Source organism: Cupressus sempervirens, chromosome 2 (genome assembly GCF_028749045.1).
Source record: "Cupressus sempervirens isolate cs-2001-9-10 chromosome 2, ASM2874904v1, whole genome shotgun sequence".
Classification (NCBI taxonomy): Eukaryota; Viridiplantae; Streptophyta; class Pinopsida; order Cupressales; family Cupressaceae; genus Cupressus; species Cupressus sempervirens.
Genome location: NC_143119.1, coordinates 181,237,610 through 181,252,081, shown reverse-complemented (window position 1 = coordinate 181,252,081; position 14,472 = coordinate 181,237,610).

Sequence of the window (14,472 nt, the reverse complement as noted above, 5' to 3'; positions counted from 1 at the left end):
GAACAATTACTAGATCCTTCAAGGGCTCTATAGGAGGATTAATAGGATTATTAGTAGACTAACAAGCAATAGGAGGAGCTTGATTAATAGTTGTAGAAGCCATATACATATTGATGGTGTAGGAAAAAGACCACGATTAAGATCCATAGGAGTTAAAATTAACTCAACAATCTTAAGATGGTTATAGGCTTGATATGAATGGAAAAGATGATCATGTTGAGAAGGATAGGAATTAGGTAATGAAGACCAAAAGAAGTCAAGTGTAGTACAATCCATTTTCCTAGAAGTATGATATAAACTATGATTAATCATCTTCACTTCATCATCATAAACAACCTTAAGAAATTTATGAATAGGTGAAGCAACAACATGCATGACATTTAACCATGAAAAAACAAGCTTAACTTATAGCTAATTAGAAGTAGAAACAACAACAAATGTAATGTTCACAATTTTTCCACAAAATTCAACTAGTAAATAAATAGAAGTAAATGATTGATAATAAAAACCATTACAAGTTTGAATCCACACATCTAATGTATCATAATAATCACATTGCAAACCTTTCATTAAACAATTTTCTTCTGTAATCACATTGACTAAAGAGGTAGGATCAACAAGACAACCACGAGTGGGTATCCTGAGCAATCCTAGTATAAATATAAAAGGGACCATTAGGAGATTTAAAAGCATTAGAATCATTAAGGCTAATTGAAAGTTCTGAAGGTGATTTTTTCTTAATTTTTTGTTGATGTTTAGGTTGAGCCTTCAGCTTAGGCTTAGGTTTTAGTTGAGGCTGACCTAAAACTTGAGAGTGAAGCTAAGGTTGAGGTGGAGATACAGATTGAACCACATGCTCCACTTGATTAACAAAATGACAAACACCATCCATCTTTTAATCATACACAATATCCATAGAAGAGGGTTGAGAAGTAGTATTAGTATCATGTGTAGGTAAAGGATTCATATAGATTTGAAAATTTTGATTGGAAGGATAAATAGACTTATTCCCACTACCATAAAAATTATCAATAGACAATGAATTGGACCCAATTAAGTCCTAAACCTTATGTTTTAAAGAATAACATTTCTTAGCACCATGAAAATTTTGATGATGATATTGACAAAAAGCTTTAGGATCAAAAGATTTAGATGTCATTATAGTAGGTAAAAGAGGTCAAATAGAAGGTAACACAATCATATTATCATCTAACAACCTATTCAAAATAGAATGCAAAGATTCAGGAAGTGGAGTAAACATATGATTTAATTGAAAAATACTAGATGCAGAAGTGGCATTGTGAGATGCAACAAAAACTAATTTTTTTTTGACACAGTTGTTAAATTTTTTAGATTTATTTGGATTAGGAGAAGCATCACTTTTATCTATAGGAATAGGAGCCATTAGAGTGGTGCTCTCAAATTGACTCACTTGTAATTGATAATGATGAAGCATTGCACAAAGATGCTAGAAAAAGGTAAATTTAGTAAGTTGAATCTTATCTCTAATATCCTTTTGAAAATTTGAAATGAACATATGTTGAATATTAATATTAGGATAAGGATGAGAAATTTTAGCATGCAAATGATTAAATCTACCAATAAATTCACTAAAATCTCATTAGAATTTTGCTTATAGTGCATCAAATTAGTAAAGACACTTGTGGGACAATTTTTTTTTGAAATTGTTAAATAAAAGTGTTGATAAGTTGAGAAAATGAATTAATAGAATAAGGTGTCAAGGAACAAAACCATTGTAAGGAAATTTTATGAAAAGTTTGGGAAAAAAACTTGGATAAAACCCTATGATCATGAGCATAATTAGTACAAAGGATTTGAAAATTTTTAACATGATGAAAAAAGTCTCCCTTACCATTGTAATTCTCAAGACAAAGCATATCAACTTGCTGAGGAATGAAAGTGTGAATGATATCTTGAGACAAAGGACTTCTCATGTCACAAGTAGGAATACATCACTTGTTTTGAGTTAAGGTAGAAAGTTGTTGTTGTAAGCATGACATAGTTTGAGCCAAACTAATAATTGTTGAATCATTAGGAGAAATAGGAGAACTAGCAACATTAGAAATACTAGGAAAATTATATGAAGCTATAGGAATAGAAGAAATAAATGGAGGAGCACTAGGAAATATCATTAGTGGAGGATTAGAATAAGTAAAAGGAACATTATGATAAGAGAGTTGTGATGTAGGAAGGGACACAAAAGGAATAGTCAAAGGAATAGAGGGAACTATTGCAGTCACCAAAGAAGGAGTATAGGTAGGAACACTAGGTATAGGAATAGAAGAAGGTTCTACACTAGTGACAAGAGGAAACAACCCTGAATCTTGAGCTTCTTGAGCTAAAGCTTTAAGATTGGAATGCACAAGGTGATCGATACCATGCAAGAGATTAACATCTTGATCACTATGACAAAGAACTTTCTTAAATGACTTGATAGATTGAATAGAATCTTGATTATGGTTTTCTTGAATAAGCCAATCAACCATTTTATGATGTTCATTTGAAAATTTTAAGACTTGTTCAAGAGGAACTCTTATAGCATCATCCTCATCATGAGATGCATCAAAAGAATTTTGCTCCATATTATGATTAGAATAAAAAAGAATCAAATTCTTGTTTGGGATCCTAAAGAAAGGAGAAGAAGACTCAGGTTCAAAGATACCCATAAGTCTACTACATCATCTAACTCGAAGATTTTCTAAGTAGGACTAGAAGTAATGAAGCTTATAAACCAATACAATGTAAATGAACTAATCTAAGAAAACATAAAGAATAAATATTTTTGTATTTTGAAAGAAATTTAGCAATTTTTTTGTATAATTGAATTAAAATGCAAGAGCACAAATGAAATCTAATCTTAATGCAAGAAAAGACCTAACAAATATGAAATGAAATATAACACTGCAAAATACAATAAGTCATCTAATTCTAAAAAAGAGAAGAGGGTAAGCATGTCGGGTTCACCAAAATGAATTGGAAGAAAATATGTCCTATCCTCAACTTGAATTCTCAAAAGGAATGATCCAAATTAATCAATAACCACATGAAAGTGATCAATGCACAAATGGATCAAGCAATGTAGAATAGGGAGAAAGGAAGAGATCCTATAGTATTTGGGCGTTAAAAATTATGTACTTGAAATATAAAATGAATAGAAGACAAATACTAACATTAAAATAGGGTAAATATGAATAATGCGAATTTCTAATGTTTGTGTACAATTTTGGATAATTTTGTAGCCTGTTTTGGACTAGAAATGTTAAGATGGAGAAAACCTAGAAAAATTTTGTCCTTTTGAAAGCATGTCACCCTTGTGTTGGAAATGATTGAAAAGATCATGAGGAAAGTTGATTGGAATGATCATATGGAACTGGTAAAGAATGTTCTCAATCATTGTTTTGTCATTGATGTCAAACTTTCTACTTGCAGGAATGACAATTGCTTTAGTGATACAAATACTATCAATTAGTTGATTGACAAGAAGGAGGCAATCAATAAGATGTAACTAGAACACCAAGAGAAAGGTTGAAGTTATGATGTTGTAATGAAGTACAAGGATCAGTCAAGCCATTGATGAAATAAGTGTGTTGATGACATACTATAAGACACAGAGAATGGGCACACTGAAACATATCAAAGATGTAAGGTTTTAGCTAAGTCTTTTGTAAAGCCCAACTAAGATCATTAGAGAGTTGAAGCCAAACAAAGCTAGTAGGTGCTGAACAAAATCCTAGTCAAAGCCGAGCAAGTTAAATTTCAAGTGCTGAGTGATATCAAGTTTTGAGCAAATACAAGTGTCGAGTGATATCAAGTGTCAAGAAAATACAAGTGCTGAGCAAATAAAAGTATCGAGAAAATACAAGTGCCAAATAGATATAAGTGCTGAGTAACATAGAGGTGTCAAGCACCAGTAAAACCAATAGTGCCGAGTAACACAGAGGTACCGAGCACTAGTAAATCAATAATGCTGAGTTGCTGCATTATTTTGAAAATTGAAGATTTTCCAGATTTAAGCTGACAAGGTTGTTATCTAGAAGTCCGTGAATTAAATGGAAGATAAGTATGATGAGCTGGTGGCACAGAACACCATGTAAAACATTTTTGAGGTTACAACTAGAACCTAGATGAAGTCTCTAGATAAGAACAAGATATGGGGTAGATACATTGTATAATACCTAATCCATTAGAAACCCTAAAATTGGAGAGGGAGAATCAAGTGGAAAAGGCAAATCAAATTTCTATTTAAGGAGTCATAAGTTCATGAAGGAAAGAGAGAGAGGTGGTCAAGCATGAAAGCATAAAATGCTGAAGGAGATGCTAAGGAGGAAAGAGAGCATAGTTACTCTGTTTCAATAAGAAGACCTCAGATATGGATGCATTGGTATGATGAGTAAGAAGACTCAAGGAGATGAAGCTTGAGAGAAAGACAAGCAGTAAGAGCTAAAGTGATTAAAGCCAAGCAAGATTGAACTGAAAGTGTGATATGAAATCTGCAAAATATGTTGTAAGTTGTATCAGATCAAAAAGACATTATTGTTACTCTCTAGAAATTATAACAGATAGTTTAAATCCTATGGACTTAGGTTGGTTTAATAACCATGAGATAAATCCTTTAACAGGGTAACATTCCAAGTGAATGTTCAAAAGTCCTTTAACCAGGCTCATTCCTAACAGTTTGGTGAAATCCTCTAATAAGGTCACATTTAATAGTGTGTTGTAAGCCTTTAACAAGGAAGGCTTTTAATAGGGCATCACTTTAGAAGAGTGAAAATCAAGTAGCATGTTACTGGTGGTTTTTCCCAAATTGGGTTTCCATGTAAATCATTGTGTCATGTGTTGATCTTGCATGTTTTATCTTTGCATGTTGATTTACTGTAACTTGCTACTATGGTTGATTTAAGTTTGGGTGGATGAAAAGTGTATGGATTCATTAAAAGTAGTGAAAAAGTATTATTAGGGCATTTGAACCTTGAATAACTGATTCACCCCCTCCCCCCTCCCCCCCTCTCATTTATTCTAAAGAATTCTAACAATTGGTATCAGAGCCAGACTATTGATTTAGTTTAAAGGGACTATAAGAAGAAAAAATCAAAATACCTAAGAGAGAAGTTCCCAAGCTCAACAAAGACAACTTTGTTGCATGGAAAAGTTTGATGAAGCTACATCTTGGATCCATAGGAGATTATGCCCAAAATTCAATTGTTACTGAACATGTTGATCCAACAAGTACTCTTACTACAAAAGATATGAAAAACAAATAGGAACACAATCAGACAATGCTGGAGATTGCTTCTGCACTCAACTATGCTAAATTTGATGATATCAAAGGTTGTGGCATTGCATTCAAAATGTGGAAATCCCTATCATACATCTATGGAGGAGATCAAAATGTACAGAGAGAAAAAAGAGAAAGTCTTAGAGGAAAGTTTAATGATATGAAAATGGAGGGAAATGAGAATGCTGCTTAGTATGGTGCAAGAATAAAGGAAGTGGTAAGTGAAATAAGATGCTTGAATGGTCAATTGGATGAAGATATTGCTAATAGTAAGTTCTTAAGAACCTTGCTCCATACCTATGCTATTAGAGTATTAGCAATACAAGAACTAAGATGTGTGCCAGGAAACAATCTAAGTTTTGAAGGTATAATAGGTAGATTCACTGCATTTGAGTTATCTAACTTTGACAACTACAGACCTAAGAATGTTGAATCTGCTTTTAAGGCCAAGCTATCACTGAAAGATGCTGAATAGGTGAAATCAAAGAAAGAAAAAAAAATGAAATATGTATCCAGTGATAGTAGCACTGATGAGGAAGATGTGGAACAATTGGAAGCATTGCTTGCTAGAAGATTGCACAGAGGCAAAGGAAAATTCAAAGGTAAGATGCCTATCATTTGTTTCAATTGCAATGAAGTAGGTCATATTGCTGCCAGGTGTACACAGAAAAAGGGTTACAAGGAAGGAAACAAAAAAAAATTCAGAAGAGATGATGACAAGAGAGATTACAAAGAAAAAGGCAAAAAGTGTTATATTGTTGAAGAAAATTCTGATGATGATGATGATGAAGTTGTTTATGTAGCCATGAAGGATCAATCTAATGAAGAAGAGCTCACAACACTGGTAACATGTATGAACAAGAATGACAGGTGGATCATAGACAGTGGATGCTCACATCACATGACAGGAGACAAAAGTAAGTTTGTTAACTTTACTCAGTATGATGGAAATAGTGCTGGATTTGGTAATGATGCTCAATGTCAAATCAAAGGAAAAGGTTCCATTAAGCTCATAGAGAAAATTTCATGTTATAATACATACTATGTTGAAGGATTAAACTACAATTTGCTGAGTGTCTCATAGTTAGGCAATATAGGATGCAAAGTAGAATTTGGAAACAAAACTACAAAAATTTATGATACTGATGGTAAACTAATAGGAAAAGGAGATCAAACAAGGAGTAATCTATTTTACCTTGATATGGATGATGTTTCTTATTTTATTGCAAAATTTGATGATGAATGGTTATGGCATAGAAGATTATGTCATGTCAACTTTGATAATCTGGTCAATATTAGTAAAATGAAGAAAGTTAGAGGTTTACTAAAATTGAAGAAGCCTGATAATATCATGTGCAAATAGTGTGAGCTAGGAAAGATGACAAATTCAAGCTTCAAAAGCAAAAACTATACATCTAAAGAAGTACTTGAGTTAGTTCATACTAATTTATGTGGTCCAATGGAAGTACAAAGCTATAAAGGAGATAAGTAAATAATGTTATTTGTTGATGACTATTCTAGGATGATGATTGTTATGTTCTTAAAACAAAAATCTGATACTTTTCAAATGTTTAAGTGGTATGTGGCTAGAGTTGAAAAGGAAACAGGAAAGAGCCTGAAATGCCTAAGATCAGACAGAGGTGGTGAATTCACATCAAATGAATTCGAGATATTTTGTAATGATAAAGGAATCAAAAGAAAAATGTCATCTCCTAAAACTCCCCCACAGAATGGAATTGCTAAAAGAAGAAATAGATCTGTGATTGACTGTGCCAGAACATTAATGATGGAAAAGATTGTTTCTCTAAAATATTGGAGAGAAGCTGTAAGTTTAGCTATTCATACACTGAACCAAGTACAAGTCAAGAAAGGTACAAATACAACACCTTTTGAATTATGGTATGGTCACTCACCCAATGTAAAACATTTCAAAGTATTTGGTTGCAAATTCTTTATCCTTAAAGATGCTAGAAATGGAAAATTTGATGCAAAAAGTGATGAAGGCATATTCCTTGGTTATTCCAGTAGAAGTAAGGCATACAAGTGTTTGAATACTAACACTAACAAAATTGTGGAAAGTGCAAATGTAAACTTTGATGAACATATAGAAGTTCAAGTTGAAGAACCAAAGAGAATGGAAGAATATAGAACCTTTGTGTATTCTTATGAAGGAATGACTTTTGATAAGGATGATGTCAATCAAATTGAAACTCAACAAGAAGTTTCAGTCTCAGTCGACTCCCAACCAATGAATGTCGAGTTGCATTTAGAAGCCGAGTTGTAGAATGAAGAAATGCACAATCTAATTCTGAAGACAATACATATGAAATAAATGAAGAACATCCTGACAATGAAGTGCATAGTGATCCTAAATTTGAAAGATCAAACATGGAAACAAGGACAGAGCCAAGATTATCCAAATATGTTAAAAAATATCACCCTGCTGAACAGATAATTGGTGACAAAGATGCAAGACCAATGACAAGGAATAGAATGAGACATGAATCATGTCTGATCAGCAAATCTAAACCTAAAATAGTATATGGTTCATTACAAGATGATGACTGGTATAAAGCTATGGAAGAAGAGATTGATCAAATAAAGAAGAACAAAACCTAGAGTTTGGTTCCCAGACTAGTTGACAAGAATGTGATAGGCACCAAGTGGGTATTCAGAAATAAGCTAGATGAGAATGGTGAGATTACCAAAAACAAAGCGAGACTAGTATGCAAGGGTTATGCTCAAGAAGAAGGACTAGACTATGGGGAAAAATTCGCCCCTGCTGCTAGAATGGAAGGAGCAAGAACTTTACTTGCATATGCTGCATATAAATATTTTAAAGTCTATTAGATGGATGTAAAGTCTACTTTTTTAAATGGAATACTAGAGGAAGAAGTCTATATTGAACAACCAAAGGGATTTGTTGATGAGAATAATAGGGATATGGTTTGTAAGTTACATAAAGCACTCTATGGTTTGAAACAAGCACCTAGAGCATGGTCTGAGAGACTTCACAAGTATCTAGTGAAAATAGGATTTGAAAGAACTAATGATAACAACATGTAAATCAAAGCAAAAGAAGGTAAGGATATTATTATATCTAAAATCTTTGTGGATGACATAGTGTTTGGTGGAAAGGAAGTGCTTTGCAAAGGCTTTGCTGACAAAATGAAACATGAATTTGAGATGTCTATGTTTGGAAAAATTAAATTTTTTGTTGGATTGCAAGTACATCAACTCAAACATGGTATATTTGTGACACAATCAAAGTACATCAAAGAGATTCTTAAAACATTTGGATTGGAGGAGTCCAAACTAGTTATCACACCAATGGCAACAGGAAATAAACTGTCCAAAAATGATGAATTAGCTGAAGTTAATCAAACAATGTATAGATCCATGATTGGAAAACTCCAATATGTTGTACATAACAGACCAAACATAGAATTAGCAGTTGGAATAGTGGCTAGATTCTTTGCTAATCCCAAAAAAAGTCATCTCATAGCACTAAAAAGAATAATGAGATATCTTAAAGGAACTGATAACTTTGGTCTATACTACAAAAAGAATGGAAAATTTGAGCTCAATGCATATATAGATGCAGATTGGGGAGGCAAAATTGATGACAGAAAAAGTATAAGTGGATGTGCATCTAGATACTTGAACTAGCAAGAAACAAACATGCACATCCCAGTCCACTAGAAAATTAGAATATGTGGCAGCAATAGTCAATTGCACAAACATTGTGTGGCTCACACATCTATTGAAAAGAATGAAAGAAGAGGTAACAAAACCTATGATATTATATTGTGATAACACAAGTGCTATAAACATATCCAAAAATCCAGTAATGCATGCAAAAATCAAGCACATTGCAATCAAGTATCATTATGTCAGAGAATTGGTAGAAGACAAACAAGTGAAGTTGGAATACATTCACACAAAGAAACAAACTACAAATATCTTCACCAAACCATTTCCCAAGGATGCTTATGAATATCTTAGAGGCAAGTTGGGGGTATTACCCATAAATCAAGTAGTTTAAAGCAACAAGGAAGCTACCCTGCATCAATAGGAACAAATCATTAATATATCAAAAGAATGATGCAAAGGTTGACAGCAGGAGCAGAAACTCCAAATCAGTCACAAGCATGGTGAAAGAGGAAGAAGACATCAAGAAGCCAAAGCTTATAATTTGCACAATAAAGATGCTACATCTTTGGTATTTATGTTGAAGAGGGAGAAATATGTAGAAACCCGATCAATACAAAGCAAGAGGGAGATATATGAGATCAGTAGTAGGGATGCAGCAGCCAAGAAGCATAGTAGACAACATATACAATCTTGTTGGTAACTAAGTTGATCAATTGATTAGTTTGGTTTTCCATCAATGCCAAAGAGGGAGATTGTTGGAAATGATTGAAAAGATCGTGAGGAAAGTTGATTGGAATGATCATATGGAACTGGTAAAGAATGTTCTCAATCATTGTTTTGTCATTGATGTCAAACTTGCTACTTGCAAGAATGACAATTTCTTTAGTGATCCAAATACTATCAATTAGTTGATTGACAAGAAGGAGGCAATCAATAAGATGTAACTAGAACACCAAGAGAAAGGTTGAAATTATGATGCTGTAATGAAGTACAAGGATCAGTCAAGCCATTGATGAAATAAGTGTGTTGATGACATACTATAAGAAATAGAGAATGGGCACACTGAAACATATCAAAGATGTAAGGTTTTCACTAAGTCTTTTGTAAAGCCCAACTAAGATCATTAGAGAGTTGAAGCTGAGCAAAGCTAGTAGGTGTTGAACAGATTCCTAGTTGATGCTGAGCAAGTCAAATTTCAAGTGCCAAGTGATATCAAGTTTTGAGCAAATACAAGTGCTGAGAAAATACAAGTGCCAAGAAAATACAAGTACCAAGCAAATACAAGTGCCAAGCAGATATAAGTGCCAAGTAACACAGAGGTGCCAAGCACTAGTAAATCAATAATGCCGAGTTGTTGCATTATTTTGAAAATTGAAGATTCACTAGATTTAAGCCGACAAGGTTGTTATCTAGAAGTCTATGAATTAAATGGAAGATAAGTATGATGAGCTGGTGGCATAGAACACCATGTAGAACATTTTTGAGTTTACAACTAGAACCTAGATGAAGTCTCTACATAAGAACAAGATATGGGGTAGATACATTGTATCCTACCTAATCCATTAAAAACCTTAAAATTGGAGAGAGAGAATTGAGTGGCAAAGGCAAATCAGATTTTTATTTAAGGAGTCATATGTTCATGAAGGAAAGAGAGAGAGGCGATCAAGCATGAAAGCATAAAATGCTGAAGGAGATGCTAAGGAGGAAAGAGAGCATAGTTACTCTATTTCAATAAGAAGACCTCATATATGGATGCATTGGTATGATGAGTAAGAAGACTCAAGGACATGAAGCTTGAGAGAAAGACAAGTAGTTAGAGCTGAAGTGATTGAAGCCAAGCAAAAGATTGAACTAAAAGTGTGATATGAAATCTACAAAGTATGTTGTAAGTTGTATCAGATCAAAAAGTCATTATTATTACTCTCTAGCAATTGTAACAGATAGTTTCAATCTTATGAACTTAGGTTGGTTTAATAGCCATGAGATAAATCCTTTAACAGGGTAACATTCCAAGTGAATGTTGAAAATTCCTTTAACCAGGCCCATTCCTAACAGTTTGGTGAAATCCTCTAATAAGGTCACATTTAATAGTGTGTTGTAAGCCTTTAACAAGGTAGGCTTTTAATAAGGCATCACTTTAGAAGAGTGAAAATCAAGTAGCATGTTACTGGTGGTTTTTCCCAAATTGGGTTTTCACGTAAATCATTATGTCATGTGTTGATCTTGCATGTTGATTTACTATAACTTGCTAATATGGTTGATTTAAGTTTGGATGGATGAAAAGTGTATGGATTCATTAAAGTAGTGAAAAAGTATTATTAGGGCATTTGGACCTTAAATAACTTATTCACACCCCTCCCCCTGCCTCTCAATTATTCTAAAGAATTCTAACACCTTGAGCCATATAGAGGGGTGCAATATTACCCTATGGCAATATGTGCCTCAAAAAGTTGACATTGACCTACACTGTAATGACAAATTTTTTGTTTGTAGATCTTGTAAGTTCAACAAAAAGGGCATCCAAATCTGCACTATAATCCACTATTACACGCCCATATCTGCAAGAAAAATGGTTTTGTTGTTTGGATGAGTGGTTTTCCTTGGTAAACCCTAGTTTGGAATCAACCTTTAAATATAATTGAAATTTTAATATAAATAAACAAAGTAACTGAAACTAGTCACCTTGCTTATATTGAAATCCTTGTAGAGGATTCAAATCCTTAAATTCACAAGTACAGATGCTCCAAATGAATGTAAAAATGTATGTAGGATGTCTCAAATCAATGGCATTAGATCTCCAACAACAATATTCAATAGAAAAAGGCTAGGAAGAATGTGGATGGAGAAATCTTCAACAAGAGGGCTCCATAGAGATTGAACCCTTGAATGGCTAATAATAGAGCTCCTTGATTATTTGGATTCTTGAACACTTGAATTCTTGAATGCTTCATAGATTTTAGATCTTCACTTTATAGTAAGTAGATAATAACTTTTCTCATATATAGATCATGTGATCATGAATAATGGATGGAAAGTAGATGTCAAAATGAGGGAAGAAAACTTCCTTATATAGAAATCTAGAGCACAAACTTCTAGAGAAGGTCAACATGGTAGCATTATATCCCTATTAAACCTTGCCCTTAGAAATGGACCTATATTAAATGTAATTTAAGAGTGTACCATTTCAAAACCTAAAATAGTCAATCCCAAAGTGAGAAAATAAAACTCAATATCCCAAAACTCTCAAAAATTTAAAATTATACCTAGGATCAGGGATGAGGTTGACTCTATTCTAGGTTAGAGTCAAAGTCATCCTCGACCTTAGTTAGGGTCAAGGTTGACCTTGACCTAAAATGTCGTCCTTGACCTAGAAAGTTAAACTCCTCAATTTCATAGAGAAAGTTTTCAAAAATAGGTTGGAAATAGAGAGATAGAGAGAAGTAGAATAGGAGGAAAAAATAAAATCCATGCAAATACCTATTCAAGGTGCTTGATATGACCCCAGACCACTTGCTAAATGTTAATCTCACATTGGTTTGAAAATATGTGTGGCAATGTGCTTAAGTCAATTACTTAGTTCATGCCAAACAAGTAATGTACCTTGAGCATAAGTTTCCATATAGTGTATGCCGAGCAAGAGATATATAGTTTATGTCGAGTAACTAGTAAGTGTTGAGTCACTCAAGTTTCAAGAAAATAGTAAGTTCTGAGTCATTTAGAGGTCAAGTTATATCATTGAATATACAATGGATCTTGAGCATCAGACACTTTAAGTGCCAAGTAAATAGTTTTGGACATATTTTTTTGTAATGGCACAAACTTCTATGCAAACCATTTTTCAATTGATTCAAGGATTTTTGGTGATTCTAAATGATAAGGATGAATCTTTATTGAGGATCCCTATGTAATACATGCAACCAATCAGTTGAAGGGATGTTTTGAGAGGTTAGATGGAAGAATTGTAATTATTGATTCATACCTAACCCTATGTCATTGAGGTCTTCTTAAGGACAAAAAACCCTAAACTTTGTATGAATATAGAAGGAGAAAAGAGATAAGTTTTCATGCACAAATAGATTATTCATGGTGACTAAGGAGTTGTGAATTGAGATACATTGCAAATTTGGTTAGAGAAGAATAGAGGAAACAAATTAGAGGACATAAGAGATACATCTTATCAATGAGGATAAAGTAAAAAATCAAGAAAGAGGTGATTTATTGTCTAACGGTAGAGTGCTAACCACAACATCATTGGTGATACATTCTAGCAAGTGAATTGGTTAAATCTCATAACAAAGTAGACTCTTAACAAGCTATTGTAAATCCTTTAACAAGGAGCTTACTTCATTGTAAGTTAAAGTAATTTAATCAAGAAAAATTCTAATAGGGTAAGATCTAATAATCTTTCAAGCCTTTAATAGGGAAGACCTTTCATAGGGTAGATCATAGTTTATGATCAAACATTGTAACTTTTATTGGATATACTTTATTACTATAGTAGTGGATATTTGTGGGTGTCATTCCCACCCAGTTTTTACCTTCTCATTGGAGGGTTTTTAGGTAACCAAATATCTTGTGTCATACATGTGTTGAATGTTATTTTCTTCTATACTATGGATGAATATTTTTAGCTAGTTATTTTAGTTTATATGCAAATTTTAAGATGGATGTGTGGTGAATGAATTTATGGTGAAAGTTTAGAAGGATTGATTCACCCCTCCCCTCTCCCCTTATTAGATTTTACTTTCCCTATTGTATTTCCAATAATTGGTATTATAGTGTTGGTTCCCTAGAAAGGAAAACTTTATAGCTTTGATAAAATATCTTGAAGATGGAAGTCAACAATTTGGGAAAGATTATTGATAATCATAAGATTGAAATCTAGCTTTCCTTACATCAACTGAATGAAGCATGAGATGAGTTAAAGTGATCATTGAAAAGAAGGAAAGAGATAGCTATTGAAGAGAATAGCTATTGAAGAGAATGACAAACATTACGAAGAGATTGATACTACTAAATTATTTGCAAATGGAACTTCAAGGGAATTTGATGCGATAGATGCAGATCTTATGGAAAAGAATGGAGCCCTAACTGAAGAGGTTAGAAATCTCAAGATAGAACAAGATGTCGAATCAATATTTCTATATGAGATGACCAAATAGAGAAAGAAAGATGAAGAAGACAAATTCATGATTGAGGATGACAAAAGGATATTGACCAATAGTTTGGAAGAGGAGATATTAGAGGTCATTTATCACATGCAACTGGAAACATTGAATCAAATCATGAATTGAATGGAAAAGATATTGAGATCACAACACTAAAGTTGTAGAATGAACAACTAAGAAATGATCTAAAAAGAGAAAAATAATTTCCTGAAAGTTTCAACAAACCTACTAGAGCTCTCAAGTATTTTGAAAAATTGATGACATCTCCTAGATCCAACAATGATACTACTAGATTGGGTTACACCAGTAATGAATAAGGAGAATTATCTAAAAGTGATGAACAAAGGAGAAACA